At 39.1% G+C, this 12,479-nt stretch overlaps 1 pseudogene; it reads left to right on the top strand.

The window, feature by feature from the left end:
- Positions 1-9,131: 9,131 nt before the first annotated feature.
- LOC146683637 (uncharacterized) lies at positions 9,132-10,946 on the top strand (annotated as a pseudogene).
- Positions 10,947-12,479: the final 1,533 nt, after the last annotated feature.

Here is a 12,479-nt window from a genome sequence, read left to right as displayed (position 1 = left end):
ATCCAACATGGCAAAAAAAGAGCAGATCAGTCACATCCTGGTTTCCACTGCTGTTGGCATATTGAGTAATTTCCTATATCTCACAGCCTGTATGAGCAGTACTGTAGTTCTGCTAGTTAAGACACATTTCACTGTGTGTTGTACTCGTATAACTTTGCATCTGACAAAGACTCTTGAATCTTGAATCTTTAACCATAAAAAGAGGATTCGACGGAGAGGTTAGTGACGGAAGTGACGGACAAGGTAAGCAACTCATGTTGTAACTGACGTCAGACGCCGGAGATTTTGGTGGAAAATTAAAGCAAATGGTAGTTTAGAACTGAACAAATTCCTTTAAGCTTCAGTATTACCAAATACACATCAATTGTCTTATAACTAACAACATTTGTCTAAATCATCTCCAACACCCTGGAGAACAACGGGGAGAGTTTAGAGGCTCTCCAAGATTACATTGATCAGTGCTTCCAGGATCTCGTAATGAAGAAGACTCAGAGTGCATCTTCCCCGGCCAAATCTGAGACGCCGTCGTCGAAAAGATGTCGTTCCTCATCTGGGGCTCTCCTCAGCTCTTTCCGGGACAGTGGCGCGGCTGCCCCTCTGTTGGTCTTCCTTGGACTCTTGTGTTCTGGGGGCCTCTGGATGTCTGGAGTTTTGATCTCCTCCATACCTGCTTCATGCCCTGGAGGACGGGGCTGTGGCCCCCCCACACCCTCTAGCAGATCATTACATGAAGGAACCTTTTAATACAAGCGCGCTCATGCTCACAGGTGTACACACGGGTGATCACACACACAAACTACACCCTTTTTGGCTGCTACCTCAAAGCACACTGTGCGCTGTTGATCTTACGTGCTGCACAATAATGTTTAATATTTAGTATTTACTGTTATATTCACGTAGATCCTCGTGATGTTGTTTATTATGTTGCTCTTTTTTTTCTTCTGCTTGTTTTCTCTTTTTTCTTTCTCAACAGGTGATCCAGGTGATTGATATTTGTATTTTTTGTCTGCTTATTTTGTTGGTTTTTGTTTTTTGCCCTTTATCCCTCACCTCGGCTTATAGCACTCACTGAACTCAAACGATCTCTCTCCTGTTTATACTGTGGGTGCGTTTTGGAGAATTTTTAATGGGATTATCTGGAATTATATTAGATCCATGATACTCTGGTAGCCAGAAATATTTCCAAACAAAGTTTGCCTTACCAACTTTATTAGTTGAACACAGTTGCTTTAAAGAGCTTACTGTCCCTAAGTGGCCTAAAGCAGGTATTAACACCGCTTTAATCCCTCACCTTGAAATAATAAAAAGATTAAAGCTTTATCTTTTTGTAATGCCATGAAACCCTTTTGGGAAGGAGAAGCTTTTATCTGCTGTAGATCAAAGGGATTTTTTTCTTCGTTGTTTTTATTCAGAATAGGACTAATCTTAAATTTTAGGACTATTTGCTAAAAGAAATACTTGTCATATTGTGTTGGGGCTTATTCAGAACTATCCCATTGTCTTGTTTTTCTTTTGTTTTTTTGTTTTTCAATTTTGGAACTAATGAAGTAAATTAATATTATCTGAGACACTGTAGAATGAGACGTTTAAGTGTACAAAAAGGTCGACTCATGTTCTGATTATTTGTTGTAAAAGATCTGAAGTTAGTTCGGTTTGCACTACCTTCAGTCAAGTACTTTTCATGTGAAGCTGCAGTTGAGATAAGGATGCTGGAGGCAGTAAATAATGTACAACCTCCTGGAGAGCTTTCTTCACGGTATCACATCCCATCAGAGAAGAGCTCTTTCTCTTTTTATTGGGTGAGTCGACAAATCCTCTGCTGCTGTTGTGCAATATTGAATAGGTGGAGGGGAGCAGAAGGACCAACCGCATGCGATAACACTGTGAGATTTTTATCTCCTTTAAGTCACAGACGCAAACAATCTAACAACCAGAATCCCAGCTGTGGAACTTCTTTCTGCATATACATGGATCTGCATATTCTAGGTCATCACGCAAAGGGATTTGATTTGCAGAGTTCACATTAGATGCTGTACCAGCGAGTCTCCCACTTTAAAATAGTACCTCGAGTCAGAGATGAAAAAGGAAGCGCGAGCAGGACCTGACATCCTGTGTGAAACAGGACACGCAAAGAAGAGCCCTGCCAGCGTCAGGGAGCAGCCTCAGCAGCAGCAGGAGCAGCTGGATCTCCGGATGAACATTTGACTGCTGCCTTTGTTTTACACTCATGCTGGCCCACTTCCCCGACAGGAAAAAGTGATGACACAGGAAAAAAACTGTAAAAACTTGAGCTTTTACGTCTATTATTCCCTCAAAAAAGGGGACATAAACACTTCGCCTCTGTCAGTGCGCCCCAGGGTGGCTGTGGCTACAATGTAGCTTGCCATCACCAGTGTGTGAATGTGTGTGTGAAAGAGTGGATGACTGAATGTGTAAAGTGCTTTGGGGTCCTTAGGGACTAGTAAAAGCGCTATACAAATACAGGCCATTTACTTCATGGACTGCCAACGTGATTTTCCTTGTTCAAACACTAAGAATGAGCGCTAACATCTTGAGATAAAATGATCAAGATTGCTGCCACTGCAGCAGCAAAATCAGACTTCAAACACATTAATTTTCTTGGAAAACAGGTGAAATGATTTCAGATTATCTGGTCTTTGATAAAACCAGCATTTTCCAGCTGAATGACTGGCACTGATATTTCATTGATAGTGCAATGAAAAACAAAAATAATTAGCATCTGCTGCTTCAGTCATGTTTCACCATCACAGGCTAATACTGCAGCTGCTGCCTGGTACCAGGTACTAGCTAGTGACCGTTTATTTAGATTCACATAACACCTGACACATCTCTGTCGACTTATTGGTTTTACCTTCAAGCCACCATCATTTGCACTTCATCACTGACTGAACTGTACCAGAATGGTCATGTAAACCTGTTTATAAATGGGACCTAATCCTCCCTCTACTGATAGGCTTCTTTAGTTTCATCCAATATATTCAGTACATATTTTGTATATATTCAAATACCGGCTTTTACAATACTGATCAAAAGTATTGAGCCATGTTCAGTGATTTATTGAAATGTACATGTAGCCTCTTTGTCATTTCAATTCTGATAGGTTACATGAAAAATGCATGTTGACCATACCTATCCTGTCACCTAATGAGATGGTAAATGAGATGGTTCTTCTATAGCGCTTTCCTTTCTTCATACAACATGCCTCATTCATCCAGTCGTACAAGCACCTTTTTCTACGCCTAAGTGCTTTCTATCTAACATTCACACACATTCATACTCTGCTGTACGCATCATTTAATCTTCCTGCCCATAATGAGGAAAGTAGCTTTTATCTACTGTGATGTAACTGTGATGAGACAAGTGGAAAACTGCTTCTGTCCGTCTATAGTTCCTACAAGGAGCTGTTCCCTGCAATCATTGGTCAACCTCACAGCACTAGTTCCTAAATTCAATCTTGAAACTATGTGATATCATCTGATGACAATTTAGTGTTCAATTAGCTTTCTAAAGTGTGGATTTGCTAACAATAGCTGACACAGTTATTGTTTGGCGACACTGGAAGCCTAAAAGAAATTCAATGAAGAATTCTGGAAAAGGACACGCGGCGGCGGTCCTGCATCTGTCCACAAAGACAAACAAATAATGTTGTGGCCAGTAATATTATACTTTAACCAAAGCTATATAATGATTTTCAGGTGCACTGTAATTCCTGCAAATCCATGACAATGCTAGCCTATTTGAATAACCCCTTATATGGACTTCAGTGTTTAGTGTCTGTTAGCAATGCTAGATGTAAGAAAACTATGATGACAAATATAATAGGACAAAGAATGCTGACGTTAGCATTTGGCTTCATGCATCGCTTTGTAAACAGTGAGTACAGCATGAAGAATTAACTGAAAATCTAACAGAAAGTGACCAGAATGTACAAACTTATGCTCTACCAGGTGCATCAGGCTTGTTCTTGTGTATATTGACTCTGTGTGCACTTTAGTATTTCAAAGATTTAGGATCAGACTATTCAAGAGTTTGCATGGATTTAATGATTTCCAGTCAAAGTTCTGGAAATCTGAAAGTCACATGTTTTTTCTGCTCCGAGGCTGTCAGAGCGCCTCTCTTTGATGCCTCTCATCACAGCCACGGCTGCGCTGCCGCACACAATCAGCACCCAGCCAGTGAGAGGCATGTGGGGCGGATTCATGGGATGGCACTGCCTGGCACATTCATTACTGCTGTCACCAGCAGCAGGAGACATCTCATAAATGGAGTGGGCTGTGGGTGTCAGAGGACGTCTATCTTGTCAAACAGCAATATTTGGGTTTGCCTATGCCGAAAACCACCTACACCTACCTCCCCTCTCCATCCGTCTCCACACTGTCTGCTTTGCTGCTCATTGCTACAGTGTGACACTGAAGGACAGTCATAGCTACAGAGGATACAGTGTGAGGTTTTACAAACTATGCGAGTGTTAAAGTAAACCTGTTAAACCCATAACATCCACCAGATTATCTCTTTAGGATTGGGGTTAGGTTAACATCCACCTCTTTCTATGGCATGCCCAACTGTAAGGCTGGAAAATAGCACTGTGGGCAAATCTCGAGCCACCCTTTATTTCTTTATATTTTGCTAAGAAAATGGAAAACGTAAATAATATGTGTTGTAATCAACTTTTTATTCTTTTTATTCTTCAACATAGGCTGAAATCTCTGAAGCGAGCTCTTTAACTAGTCTCCATGAATTGTTTTCCAGGTTTCTTGATGGACAAAGCTTTGTTTATTTTTTTAACTTTGGTGATGGGATTTGTGAAACGATACCACAGAGAGAGACTGATGCAGAAAAGACTTGAATATGTTTGACTGATGATATTGCTGATCTTCCTGATACAGATCCAGAATCCAACGGTTGTCTGGGAGAGGCTCATGGTTGGCCTTATCCTACAGAGAGGTGACAGACTGGCACATCAAAAAGAAAAGTAACCCAGCCTTCTGTACTGCTGAATATTTGACTGCTACAGATAACATGGTTGACATCAATAAATCCATTGCTTTATGAAGGCAACACTGTAACCAAGGACTAGCTTCTCTTTGCGCTTTGAGGTACTAATATTAATAATTTAATCATCCTTTTCAACAGAAGGCTTCCTTTGAACAGCTGATAAGAAACATTGCCACTTCCCGGTGGCATTGGTGTTATTGTCTTAGCCTCATAGTGCCTGCACCTTCAAATCTGTTTACGTGGTTATTAAACATTGTGTTCAGCTCCATCTGTAGCAGGAGACTTTAGAATTTAGCCACCAAATTCCAAATAAATGAAAAAATAGCTTTGACTCAGCATTTCTCAGTGCAGTTTTACCTGCCAACTTAAATGCAACTCCTGTGCTGCATCGTGATGAGGACAGAAATCCTTTGAAAGGAAAAACAAAAATAATTTGCATTGTACACAGCTGGAATAATCCCCCAATTATGAGCACCATTTCAAGGCTCATTACTGGACAAATTGACATAGTAAGAAGGATATGTTTTTCTGTAAGAAGCTCAGCAGGGCTGCCTTTGCAAACTTCTGTTCGTCCTACAGAGACAATGCCGAAAACGGCCCCTGATGTTTTCCGAAAAGGAGCTGAAGATAAACTACAGTGCACGACAATGGACAAAAATATCCTGGGTATTAGTGAGTGCTGTATTTCTGGATCAACGGAAATTAGCAGAGGTGTGGGGATTTTGATTAATATTCTTAGTCCTTAATGACTCGGGACCAGAAAGCTATTGGCTGATAATAGCTAGATAAGTCTTTGAGAGACCTGTCATCTGGATTTATAAAGATATCAGTCATTTGAGTTTAAGATGTAAGACCTCTTTGCATAAAAATGTTAAAGTGAGTCTTTAATTTATGACTAATTTATCTAAAAAGTCCAACAGATAACAGTGTCATTTATGTTTCTTTCAGTGTGGATCTTATTTTTACAGTAATTTACAATAATTCTTGGCAATAAGTCAAATCATATCTCGACTTATTGATCTTAAAAAACACACACACATACATATATATATAGTGAAAGTGTTGTTTTTTAAAGTTTTGAAGGTTTAAATTGGTGTCAGAAAAATGTTCAAGATCAAAACAGAAGAACAGTAGGACAGTATCTATTGTGGGCCTTTGATTAGCATCACACAATGGAAGTTGGCACATGATGTTGACCCAGTTACAAGCAGCACATTTACACTAAAATAGTGTCCCTCATTATTTCTGGAACCCATTAAAAACTTTTCTGACCTGTTTTAAACGTTGGTTTCAGTCTGCAACTGATATATGACTTAAAGGTAATTTGAAGAGGACTCAAGGGCCAAATTCAATTTGATTGATCTAATTTCATTATGCAGCTCTTGCTATCATGTATCTATCTTATCAACTTAAACCAGGGATTACTGATTCTCGTGTTCATGCATCTTTTTTTCCTGGAAAACCATAAAAAAATGTTGAAAGGATTACATGAATGGAAACACATATGTCATGCAGTGCTTGTAGGGTAATGTTAATAATGGAGTTAGTTAGTCAAGCTGGCACTGCTGCATAAACTCAGAGACACCAGTGGGTTTCCAACAAAAGCAAAGAAAAGAGTCGCTGTAATTTTAACTAATCTAATGATGCTCTAAAATGAACTGTATGGAGTGGTGTATGTCATTTCTAAAATGATCATTCACAGTTTTCTAACAGATTGGGGCATTATCTGTGGTTGCTGTAATGGCTTACTAAAATCAGATTCATCGCTCCTTTTCATTCATTCATTGACTTTCATCGTTTTACAGCAAGTTCCACCTCCTTCTAGTTCCCCACACGCTAACAGCTGCAGCCTGTCTGCGCTCTGCTAATCAAAGGTGTGGAAGGTTTGGACGACCTTTGATGTGAGTCTTGCTATTATGCTTTGCCCTGTATCATATTTGGAAATGCACTTGCATGACTCAAGATGTGAAAATCTACAATAATCCACATGAATGCCCCGAAGTCTGATGACAGGAAAGCTGAACCTTGGTCTGATCTTCTAGGAGACTTCCAGCTCGATGTGTGGGGGTATGTTCATCCATCACTCTTTTCTCAACTTTATTATGAACTTGATTTCCAAGTCAGTGGGTTTACATAAAGCAAACAAATATAATTAGCATGTTTTGGCAATTATGTTACGGTTTACACACTCTTTTATTCGTGGCATGATTTTTTTTAACCGTTTCTGCAACAAGGGCTTATTCCTACCTGACTGAAGAATCAGTGCCACCGGTCGTTTGCATCAGTGAGTCCACAGTAGAAGTCTGAAATGATCAAAGGCTCATCTCTCAATAGAACCCAATCTGACTCAAATTCTGTTGTGGAACCTTAAGAACTGTGAATAAAGAAATGATATTTCGTTATTCATAATTGTACTTTAATATTAAACATGCTAACTGAGATGTAGCTCTTCGTTTTTTGGAGTTTCTCTGGGCACTGCAGAGTCTGAGCTTCAGGTGGGTTGCTGGGACGTACTGGGGAGACTGGCAACTGTCTTCAGTGTTTTCCACTTGTGAGGAATACTTGTCACTGAAGAATGATGGACTTGTTTAGAAACATCCGTCCACACTGGAACCAATTCATACCAACATGGCGACCAGAGGCCATAGAAACACAATGAAGCAGCAAACAGACAAAGTGGTCACACTTACTGATGATCATTTGATCAAGTGCACCTAAGAATATGCGTTCTCACAGGACTGCTTAGATGCCTGTAAAAATGTGTCTTTTTCACATCACTGTGGGGATACAATGGCTGTTGAAAATTAAACTAATAAAGAATAAAATTAATCAAATTCAATTCCAGTACTCCTGTCTGCTTTTCTACCAACATCTGCTATACAGAGAATGGATAGGCACATAAAGCAGACACTCCCGATTCTGGTAGCCCTTTAATTTATTCATCATGTTGTTATTTGTCAATGTGGGGCACCCTGCACCTTCACTGGTTATCATTTAAACCGCTTGTCTCAAAGATAAGAAAAGTTTAACTTAGATCCCACTTCACTTTGCAAGCCATTCATTCAGTCATTGTCGCTCATAGTCATGGAGTGTAATTGACTTTCTAATTCTCTGATCAACAAATTGCTGCTGGGAAGCAATTCAAAATAATGTAGTGTGTGGCTAACTTTAAATGTATATGATATTATAATTTTATTCATATATGATTTTTTTTATTCCAATGTATCTAATTATCAAACTGTTTTATAACTTGTTTTATTATGTTTCTTCTAAAGCATTTTACACCCCAATATGCAGAGCTGACAATTCTGTTAAGGTGGGATCCAACAGAAGGTCAGGTAAATGACTATCAAGCTTTCTTTCATTTTACTGTGTGAAAGACAGATATCATTATACTCAACTTGAGGCACTCTTTAAAGCCATCAGAGCTGCTCTCAGACGCAGTGTAGGCAGATCTGACCTCAGCTGTCAGTCAGACCAAAGTGCGTCACCAGTTTTGTAGTTTGTCAATCGTGTTCAAGACACGGTTAGGACAAAGATACAAGAATAAAATCAGCTTCAGCAGAAGTAAGAGCTGAGATAACTACAAGTGGGAGCAGCTGTCATCAGCTGTCTCATGAGCAAAGAAAGCATTTTTCCATTTTGTTCAATCTTTAGGTTACGTCTGGAGGAAAGATCTAAAGTCTCATTTGCATTTCTAGACTAAACAGCAGTTTTGTCTGCTTATACAAATTTCTTCAAGTCAGAGAATGGTGCATATAATTTAATTTTTGCTTGATAATTAAAATGAAAAGATTAAAACTGATAAAACAAGTTTTAAAAAAGGAGACTTTTCCATTTGATTACATTTTGTATGATGGATTGTGCAGAAAAAGTAGAATTGGGCTGAAAGATCTATTGCTTTATCACCTATTCAGGTTGTAAATCGTGTTTTTAAAAAGTAACTAAGTAATTAATTACTTTTGAAAATAAGTAATCAGTAAAGTAACGGGATTACTTTTTGGGGAAGTAATCAGTAATTAGTTACTGATTACTTTTTTCAAGTAACTTGACCAACACTGCTGATTAGTACTGTATGTGCCACAGTGGTTGTGAAACACTGCTGTAAATGGTATTTATTAACCCTCTGATGCATAGTGGTCACTGGAGTGGACAGCTACTAAAACGTACATATCTCTTTAATGCATTGGTTTCTATGGTGGAACTGCATATTAGCCTCTAGAGTGCTCTCTGCTGCCATGCTCCATTGAGGTCAATTCAGTGTTCAGTTAGTGCAACTGCAAGTAAATTTCCTCTGAATCAAAGATGGCAGACAAACTGTCACCCCTGCCGACCACTGCTGGCATATCCTGTCAATCCTTCTATGCTAAAAGAGCCCAACAGGTAAAAAAAATATGATGATATGCAGTAACATCTAGGGAAGGATATTATCTGTTTGGAATAAGAAATTGTTATGTCTAATATGTAGAAAACTACAATTAACCATGTGTCCACTGTAGTGGACATCATGCATTACCCACTATATTTTTTTAACATAAGTCATAAATTGTCTCACTGTTTTTTGGGACTGTTTTGGTTATAATTAAGCATATAATTGTTACATTTATAAGCTACTCATTTAAAATATATATTTCTGTGCAGATCAGCTGTAGTTTGAGTTACTATAATAATTATTTTATCATATTTTGTAGACTTCAAATGCAGCAAAGAATAAGGCAGCGTACAGAATAGTCCAGGAAATTCCATCCAGCTCCAGTGATGATGATTTCATTGATGAGTGCAGTGATGAGGAGTTCAGTGATAAGTCCAGTGATGATGAGAGTGGCTGCCAGAGCAGAACAGAGACATAGGAACTACGGATGATGAAGACACAGACAGTCAGGATGCAGAAAGTGAGAACGATGAGGGGCAGGATGAAGAGGAAGGTCAGTATGATCAGGGAGCTGTGGGAGATGGGTACATGGCACCTGACCATACTCAAGCCCGCAAAAATATTTGGAAAGTCCAAGACAATGACTTGGTTGGAGACTTGCCTCCTTTTCTAGGAGAGTGGAAATTGAATGTGGAGGGGAAGGATCCCATAGATTTCTTCAGACATCTGTTTCCAGCAGATCTAATTGATAATATAACATACAACACCAACTTGTATGGGAAAGAACTGTCAGTAACAAGAGAAGAGATTCTCCCTCCAGCAATGCAAAAGAGGAAGACCCAGTGGGACCCCACAACCCGTGAAGTGGAGAGCAGTCACCAAAGTAGCCTGTGAGGTCAGGTTTGCCACAGGATATCACTGGCCCCAACTGACCGAGGTGAAAAATGCAAACAGGTGCCATGATGTTGTGTGCACACGGAAGACCAAATACATCTGCATGCAATGCTGTGTGCCATTGTGCCCTGGATGCGTTGCAAACTTTCGCACAGCCTAGGTGTGATGAACATAGAACTGTTTGGAGATGCAGAGACTAAGATGTCAGTTTGTGTTTTCTTCCAGCATGCTACTAAGGGCTTGGTAATACTGTCCTGCATCGTTATAGAACTGTGTAGACTCAAAAATGTTTCTCTTGTTGGAGATAGTTTGCCATATTCAGGTGTAGGATTCATAGCTAGGACTGTTGATTGGTTTTGTTATTTACGTCTAAACATTGGGGCCTTATGAGTTGAAAGTTCCAAAAAAATTGCTGAGATGTTTTTCAAAGGATACAAGCAAACAAGTGTTTGTATATTTACAATAGAACACAAGGTAATTAATTTTTACAGTAAATTCACAGTATTTCATGCTAAGTGCTCAGGCGCATGTAGTCCACTGGAGTGGACAAGTTTATAACTTTATAAAAAAACATATTTTTGAAAAAAAAAGAGTTAAACATTTTTTTTCATGTCCTGAGAAGAATAAAAGCACTTAAGAAAAAAATCTTGACCAAGGCTTTCATAATTCATGCATCAGAAGGTTAAAGTGAAAGGCAACAATATGACTCAGAGCCAGCTGTTACACCTGAACTGTGCTGAAAGTTTCTTCCTGTGAAAAGGGAGCCTTTCCTTCCCACTGTCACCAAGTGCTCATTGTGGAGTTCTTCTCTGTATCATTGTAGGGTTTACCTTACAATATAAAGCACCTTAAGGTGACTGTTGTTGTGATTTGATACTTAAGTTCGAAATGTAAAAATAACAACAAAAACCAACACAAAACTATATACATACATTAAAACTGAATTTAACTATTTATACATTTAATTATTTCTCTTTCTTCATTTCTGTTTCTTTCTTTTTTTATCACTGATGACAACTGTCCAAATGTTACAGCACCCTGGAGTTACCATAAAAATGTTTGCTGCCTTAAAAATGTGTTGATCTGGCCACACACCAGGCAGGAAACATAACATGATTTTGTGTTTGCAGGTTGTCAACATTTATATTCAAAGAAAGGTCACACTTCTTGTATCCACAGCCATAAAGCCGGATTCTACAAAAAAGGCTTTTGTGATGCAATTTGGCAGTTAAGGTAAGTTCCTCTCTGCAGGAAGGAGGTTTTGGGACCATGTAGTCTAAATTGAAGCTACAAAATAAGCCTAATTTACATTCAAATGTGGACATCAAAGCACTGCTGAGCACTATAGCTCTGTATATTCACAGCAGAGGATGATTTGCGCACGGGGAGGAAAAGGGCCTCCATTTACTGCTGTTTGCTTTGGCTTTTAAAGCAGCCGACGATCAGCCGTTCCAGGAAAGAAACACATCAAGCACCATAACAGATCTGGCAGAGTTGCGCTTTTAATAGACTTTATGACCGTGATTTATCCTGCTGTGTCCTGTGCAATCAACATCACACCTGAACACCCATTACTCTGACTGAATGACAAGATGATAGAGTAATATCACAGGTGTGTTTCTTTTTCTGGCCATAAAGCCCCAGACATCACCGTGCCCTGACAAACACAGCACAGAAGGAAATGTTATGTATTTGCCATCCATAGATGATTATTTTGGTCTTTGTTTCCCTCCTGCATCTAGAATTGCAAACTGATGACTTGCGCTGTTTGTAGACTCCAGTAATGAGGCTGTTTGCGTCTTTGTAGTAGGAAAGAAAACAGAAGCAGAGGTTCTTTTCAGGTTGCATAAACCCAAGCAGCAAGATGGAATGAAGGCTAATTCTGTTGGTTATTTTTAACCAACAGACCATTAACCGAGTGGCATCTCCTGGTGGGAGTCTATTGCTGTCATACACAATATAATTCCAATGTTTAAAACCCAACTAGGAGCAGACGGCAAAGGGCCAACAGACTTCATCCCGAGTATGATTACGATGTTAAAGGTGGTTAAGTTCAAAATGTAAAAATATATCATCCCAGAACAAAAACCAACACAAAACTACTGTGTTCTTTAGAAACAGCTTTATTAAAAGAAAGTATCTTTTCTCTCTAGGTTAAGTTGGAAATAAAGACTTTACATGTCAACTGTTCTTTCTG

The sequence above is a fragment of the Copadichromis virginalis genome, linkage group LG22 (genome assembly GCF_057382275.1).
Source record: "Copadichromis virginalis isolate Kocher_CV1m ecotype Utaka linkage group LG22, C_Virginalis_male_GT1.1, whole genome shotgun sequence".
NCBI classification, from domain to species: Eukaryota; Metazoa; Chordata; class Actinopteri; order Cichliformes; family Cichlidae; genus Copadichromis; species Copadichromis virginalis.
This window is presented reverse-complemented; position numbering and strand designations above follow the sequence as displayed.